Source organism: Tupaia chinensis, unplaced genomic scaffold (genome assembly GCF_000334495.1).
Source record: "Tupaia chinensis unplaced genomic scaffold, TupChi_1.0 Scaffold145163_1, whole genome shotgun sequence".
NCBI lineage: Eukaryota > Metazoa > Chordata > Mammalia > Scandentia > Tupaiidae > Tupaia > Tupaia belangeri.
This window is the reverse complement of record NW_006205023.1, coordinates 176,943-183,378: the sequence shown is the minus strand read 5'-3', so window position 1 is coordinate 183,378 and position 6,436 is coordinate 176,943. Positions and strand designations below refer to the sequence as shown.

At 36.8% G+C, this 6,436-nt stretch overlaps 1 pseudogene; it reads right to left on the bottom strand.

Annotated features, from left to right (window-relative positions):
- Positions 1 to 5,059: 5,059 nt before the first annotated feature.
- Positions 5,060 to 6,436, bottom strand: part of LOC114005999 (periphilin-1-like) — a 117,490-nt pseudogene continuing 116,113 nt past the window's right edge.

Here is a 6,436-nt window from a genome sequence, read left to right as displayed (position 1 = left end):
CTTCTTTTGCAGAATTGCTTGGGCAATATGAGGTCTTTTATGATTCCAGACAAATTTTATGATTGTCTTATTTAGATATGTGAAATGTGTATGGTACTTTGTTTGGCATTGCATTAAATATGCAGATTAATTTGAGTAGAATTGCCATTTTGATTATCTTAATTCTTCCAATCCAGGAATATGGGATGACCTTCCACCTTTTTGTGTCATTTTCACTTTCTTTTTTTAGCTTCTTGTAGTTTTCGTTGTGGAGATTTTTAACTTCTTTGGTTAGATTTATCCCTAAGTATCTTATACTTTTTGTGGCTATGGTAAATGGAATAATTTTGTTCAGTTCTATCTCAGTCTGCCTGTTGTTTGTGTATAGAAATGCTATAGATTTCTGTATATTGATTTTGTATCCTGCAACTTTACTGTATTCATGTATTACTTCCTAAAATTGTTTCATGGAAACCATTGGGTCTCCTATGTATACAATTATTTCATCAGTGAATAGAGTTTCAACTCTTCTTTTCCTATTTGAATGCCTTTTACTTTTTCCTCTTTTCTGATTACGTTGGCGAGAACTTCCAGTACTATATTGAAAAGGAGTGGAGAAAGTGGATATCCTTGTCTTGTACCTGTTTTCAGTGGAAAAGCTTTCAGCATTTCTCCATTCAGGATAATGTTCTCTATGCATTTATTATACATAGCTTTTTATCATGTTGATAAATGACCCTTCTATTCCAATATTGCTGAAAGTCTTGATCATGAAGGGATGTTGTATTGTATCAAATGTTTTTCTGCATCAGTTGATATGACCATATGGTTTTTATCTTTCTTCAATTTAATATGGTGTATTACATTTATGGCTTTGCATATGTTGAACCAACCTTGCATTCCTGGAATAAAGCCTACCTTATCATGATGTATAATCTCTTTTATAAGTTGTTCAATACAATTTCTTAGTATCTTGTTCAGAATCGTTGTGTCTATATTCATCTGAGATATTGGTCTATAGTTTTCCTTCCTTGTCCTGTTCTTATCTGTTTTAAAGATAAACATTAAAGAGGCTTCATGGAATAAATTACAGAGAGATTCACCCTTTTGTGTCTCTAGAAATAACTTGAGCAGAATGGGGGTTAACTCTTCTTTGAAAGTTTTGTAGAATTCAGACATGAAGCCATCAGAATAAGGGCTTTTCTTTGTTGGCAGGTAATTTATTACTAATTCAATCTCCTGGCTTGTTATGGAACTATTCAGACTTTCTATATCCTCCTGGCTCAATTTTGGTAGATTAAATGTGTCCAGGAATTTGTCCATCTCATCCAGATTGTCTTGTTTCTTGGCATGTAATTGTTTGTAGTATCCTCTAATAATGCTTTGTATTTCTTGTATGTTTGTTGTTATTTTGCCTGCTTTATTACAGATTTGATTCACCTGATTCCTTTCTTTCTTCTTAATATGTCTTGCTAGTGATGTATCGGTTTTATTTATCTTTTCAAGGAAACAGCTTTTACTTTCATTTATTTTCTGTATAGTTTGTTTATTTTTTATTTCATTTATTTCTGCTCATATCTTTATTATTTCCTCTCTCCTGAAGTTTTTTTTTTCTTTCATCTTTTTGCTTTTCCAATTCTCTGAGGCATGATGTTAGGTGATCCATTTGTGTTCTTCCCATCTTCCTCTTAGGTGCAGTAATTGCTACAAACTTCTCTCTCATGACTGCTTAAGAAGTGTCCCTATGATTATGGAAACTGGTTTCCTCACCGCCATTGGTTTCCATGAATCTTTTGATTTCAGTCTTTATTTCTTCCATAGTTGTGGAGTCATTCAGGAGTAGGTTATTTAGCTCCCATGCATTTGAGTATTTTTGAGGATTTCTCTTGAAATCAAACTTAAGTTTAATTCCATCATGGTCAGAAAAGATACTGGATACAGTTTTTATGCCTTTTACTTGGTAGAGTCTTGCTTTGTGCCCTATGATGTGGTCAGTCTTTGAAAAGGTTCTGTGTGTGGGTGAGAAAATGTGAATCTTATGGTTTTTGAATGGAAAGTTCCATAGATGTCTGTTAAGTCCATTTGATTTATGGTATCATTTAGATCTATATATTTTCCTTATTTTTTTCTCTAGATGATCTGTCCAGGGGGGATAGTGCAGTGTTGAGGTCTCCAGCATTTAGTGTGCTGCAGTCTACCTCTCCGTTTAGATCTAACAGTGTTTCCTTCATATGTTTCGATGCTCCTGTGTTAGGCATGTAGATATTAATAAGTATTATATCTTTTTGATCTATTGACCCTTTTACTACAATGCAGTGCTCTTCGTTGTCTATTTGAATGGTTTTTCTTTAAGGGCTATTTTGTCATAAATTTATATCACAACTCCGGCTCCTTTTTGGTTCCTATTTGCATGAAAAAACTTTTTTTAGCCCTTCGCTTTCAATCTATGTATGTCTTTATCCATTAAGTAGGTATCCTGTAGGCAACAGATAGAAGGTTTCTGTTTTTTAATCCATTCAGCCAGTCTGTGTCTCTTGATTGGAGAATTTAATGCATTAACATTCTATGTTATTATTGATGTTACTGGACCTGTCCCGACGTTTAAGTTGGCCATTGTCTTAGTTGCTTTTTATTTCTTTGTTTCTGGCTGTTACTTATCTAGCATTCCTGAAATAGTACTTTCTTCAGTGTTTCTTGAAGAGCTGATCTGGTGTTCGCAAATTCTTTTGGGTTTTGTTTTTCTGAAGAGATTTTAATTTTTTTTCCCATATAAAGGATAATCTTGCAGGATATAATAATCCTCGTTGAAATGTTTCCTCTCTTAACACTTTCAACATGTCTTCCCATTCTTTCCTTGCTTGCATTGTTTCTGTTAAAAGGTCTGATATAGCCTGATGGAATGACCTTTATAAGTCAGTTGTCATTTCTCTATTGTCAGTTTTAGTATATCGTCTTTATTTGTGGTCTTGGCCAGTCTGGCTAAGATGTGCGTTGGGGAAGATCTTCTTGGGTTGATTCTATTTGGGATCCTTTGTATTTCTTGGGTCTGGATGTTTGAGTGCCTCTCTAGACTTTGGAAATTTTCTTCCGGGATTTTATGGAATATATTTTCCATGTCTTTATTAGTTTTTTCACCTTCTTGGATACCAATTATTTGGATGTTAGGGTGTCTAATGAAATCTAAAATTTCTTATATATTAAATCTTTTTGTTGTTGTTCCTTTGTTTGTTTGGTATTTTCTCTATCTTTTTTTTGTGATTTTTCTCTAGGTCAGAGGTTTTATCTTCTACATCAGAGATTTGATCTTTAGCATGGTCTAATTCAACTTTTAATACTTTCGAGAGAGTTTTTGATTTCCTGTATTACAGACTTCATCTCTAATAGTTCCATCTGATTCTTTCTTTGCGTGTCCATTTCTTCTTTCATTTTGTGGAAGGACTTCCTAATCTTCTGTAGTTCGTTGTGTCTTCCCTATTCCTACTCATAGAACTTTCTCTGACATATTGGTAACTTCTTTTTTTTTTCTAGAGATGGAAGGGAGTTAATGTCTTCTTTTTAGAGATATATTTCCTGGTTGATTTGGACCAGATGCTCTTCTTCTACTTCTAGTCATTGGAAGATTTATGCACTTTGGTATTCCTTTTAGGAGAATGTTTCCTGGACTAGGTGCAAGTGTGTTTCCCTTTTGCTGTGGACTGATGTGTGACGAAGTCTCTCTTCTGTTTTGTTTAGCAATGTGTTTGGAGGAGGAGTATTTAGGTGTCTGAATAGCTGGTATATTCTTTTTTTTTTTTGCAGGTGGTTCAGTAAAAAGGAGGATTCCAGGGAGTCTTACAATACTAGGGTACTTCAGAATTGTGATTCTAGACCTATATAGTCCCTCTGGGAAGGTGGAGGAAGAGGAAGAGAGGACCAAATAGAAGGGAAAAAAGTAAGAAGATGATAAAGAAAAAGTTGCATGCTACGCCGTGAGTATACCAGGAGTCTGGAGACAGAAGTGGGGTCTGCCCTAGAGCTAGGGGCAGTCTTGTGTAGTCCGGAGATGTGTGAAATTAAAAAATGAAAAAAAGAAGAGAAAGGAAAAATAAGCCTACCTTACTGACAGAGATAGAGGATCTCTGGGGTTGGGGGAACCTGTACTGGAGCTGGGGCAGGTAGCCCTGCCTCAGTGTTCCTTTGGCCAGTGGTCTGGAGATGGAAGTGGGGTCTGCTGTAGAGCTGGGATCGGTCCTTCCTGACAGAGATAGAGGGTCACTGGGCTTGGGGGAGCTGGAGCTGGAGCACAGACGGGGGGCCCTGCCTCAGTCTTGTTTCCCTTTTCTTTTAAAATATGAGAAAAGGCCAAAAATAAGAGAAAAGAGTTTTCACTACCTTTTCTAGCTTCTGGGATCTGGAAGAAAAGGGGGAATTGGCTGTGAGTTGCACAGCAGTGATTCTGAGAAAAGAAAAGGGCATTACATGCCTAAGATGGAGATGGCTGAGAACACCCTTTTTTTAGCTCCTAGTGTCTTTAAGAAGAGGGTAATTGACTGAACACTGCACAGCAGTGATGCTGGGTCCAGAAATGGGCAGCACACCTCAGACAGAGAAACCTGTGAATACCCTGGGGTCTGGAAGAAGAGGAGGACTGGCTGGGGGCTGCACAACAGTGATGCTGGGCCCACAAAAGGCAGCACACACCTGAGATGGAGATTCCTGTGAATACCCTTTACTAATTTGTGGGGTCTGGAAGAAGAAGGAGACTGGTTGAGGGCTGCACAGCAGTGATACTAGGCTCAGGAAAAGGGCAGCATATGCCTGAGTTGGAGATTTCTGTGAATACCTTTTTTTAGTTTCTGGGCTCTGGAAGAAGAGGGGGACTGGCTGGAGGTTTCCCAGCAATGATGCTGGGCCCACTTATCTTTGTCTTTGATCTTTGACATTTTTAGTATAATTTTCCTTGTAGGGGCTCTCTAGATGTTGACTCTATTTGGCATCATTTACATTTCCTGGATCTGGATATCTGTTTCTCTTTGTAGATTTGGCAGGTTTTCAGTTACTATTTTAGGAAATAGATTTTCCTTTGCCTTTGTCCATCTCTTCACCTTTTGACTCTTGATGCTTTCTAAGACTGGACAGGTCTCTCTTTACTTCTATACTGTGGTTTATGGGTAGTGTATGTTTTGTTTCTTTAAAGAGAGTAGCTTTTTTTACTGATGCTGGAGCCAGATCTGCTTTGTGGAGAGCATAAAGATGATCCTCTGGGGGAAAAAAAAAAAGTGTCCCTTTTATGAGGAGACTGGTCCCTCAAATAATAGGAAGAGTAGAAACTTTTTCTTCTAAAACCATCTCCCATGTCCCTGTATTAAAGCTATCAGCTTACAGAATGATTGTCTCTTGTCCATCTATAACCAGAATTATCTCTATGAGGTGGACCATTCTTCTATCATGAGAAAAACGTGGCCTCATCATATCCTTGGTAATCAACATGACTGCATATCTATTACAGCTTCCTTCACCAGGTCTGTCTAGCAGTGGTGATTTCTTTGGCAAAACATTTAACTATTCTATGGTAGCCATCATTGGGGTGACTTAGCTCATTTTCATACTCATCCCTCAGACCACATTTTATCTCTTTTCATAAACCATAACACCAGGCCACTGGCCATCATATCCTTGGTAATCAACATGACTGCATATCTATTACAGCTTCCTTCACCAGGTCTGTCTAGCAGTGGTGATTTCTTTGGCAAAACATTTAACTATTCTATGGTAGCCATCATTGGGGTGACTTAGCTCATTTTCATACTCATCCCTCAGACCACATTTTATCTCTTTTCATAAACCATAACACCAGGCCACTGGCTCTTTGTTTTATAGTATCTCATTGATTTTTATTATCAATATTCTAATATCAATTTCCAACACTGTTGGATTTTTTAAAAAAATGCCTATCTATATTTAATCTGTCTTCCACATCACACGTTGATTTTCTCATATCTTGAAATTGTTTGTCTTTGTTTTATAGTATCTCATTGATTTTTATTATCAATATTCTAATATCAATTTCCAACATTGCTGTGATTTGCTGCATTTTGACTGCTGGGTGTGGAGTTAATGTTTGTCATTGAGGGAGGATATTTCCTTGCTTTTGCATGTTTCTTGTGTCCCTGTGTTGATTTGTCAGCCTCTGATGGAGTACTTACTTCTTCCTAATGTCTGGATTAGGATTTTTTATGTTAAATCTTTAAAAAGATATCACCATTTTATACATTATTACCAGAAAGCAACTTTCCATTTCTTTATGTCCCCATTCAATATAACCAGAATGTCTGCACACTATGGCAGAAGGAAGAAGGTATAAAAAGCAGGAAAAGAAACTAGATACTAGAGACAGTGTGGGAGAAATAGGTAATAGGGAGAGAAAGAAGGAATTAGGAGGAAAGCAAAATATTTAACAGACAAAAATGAATTACTT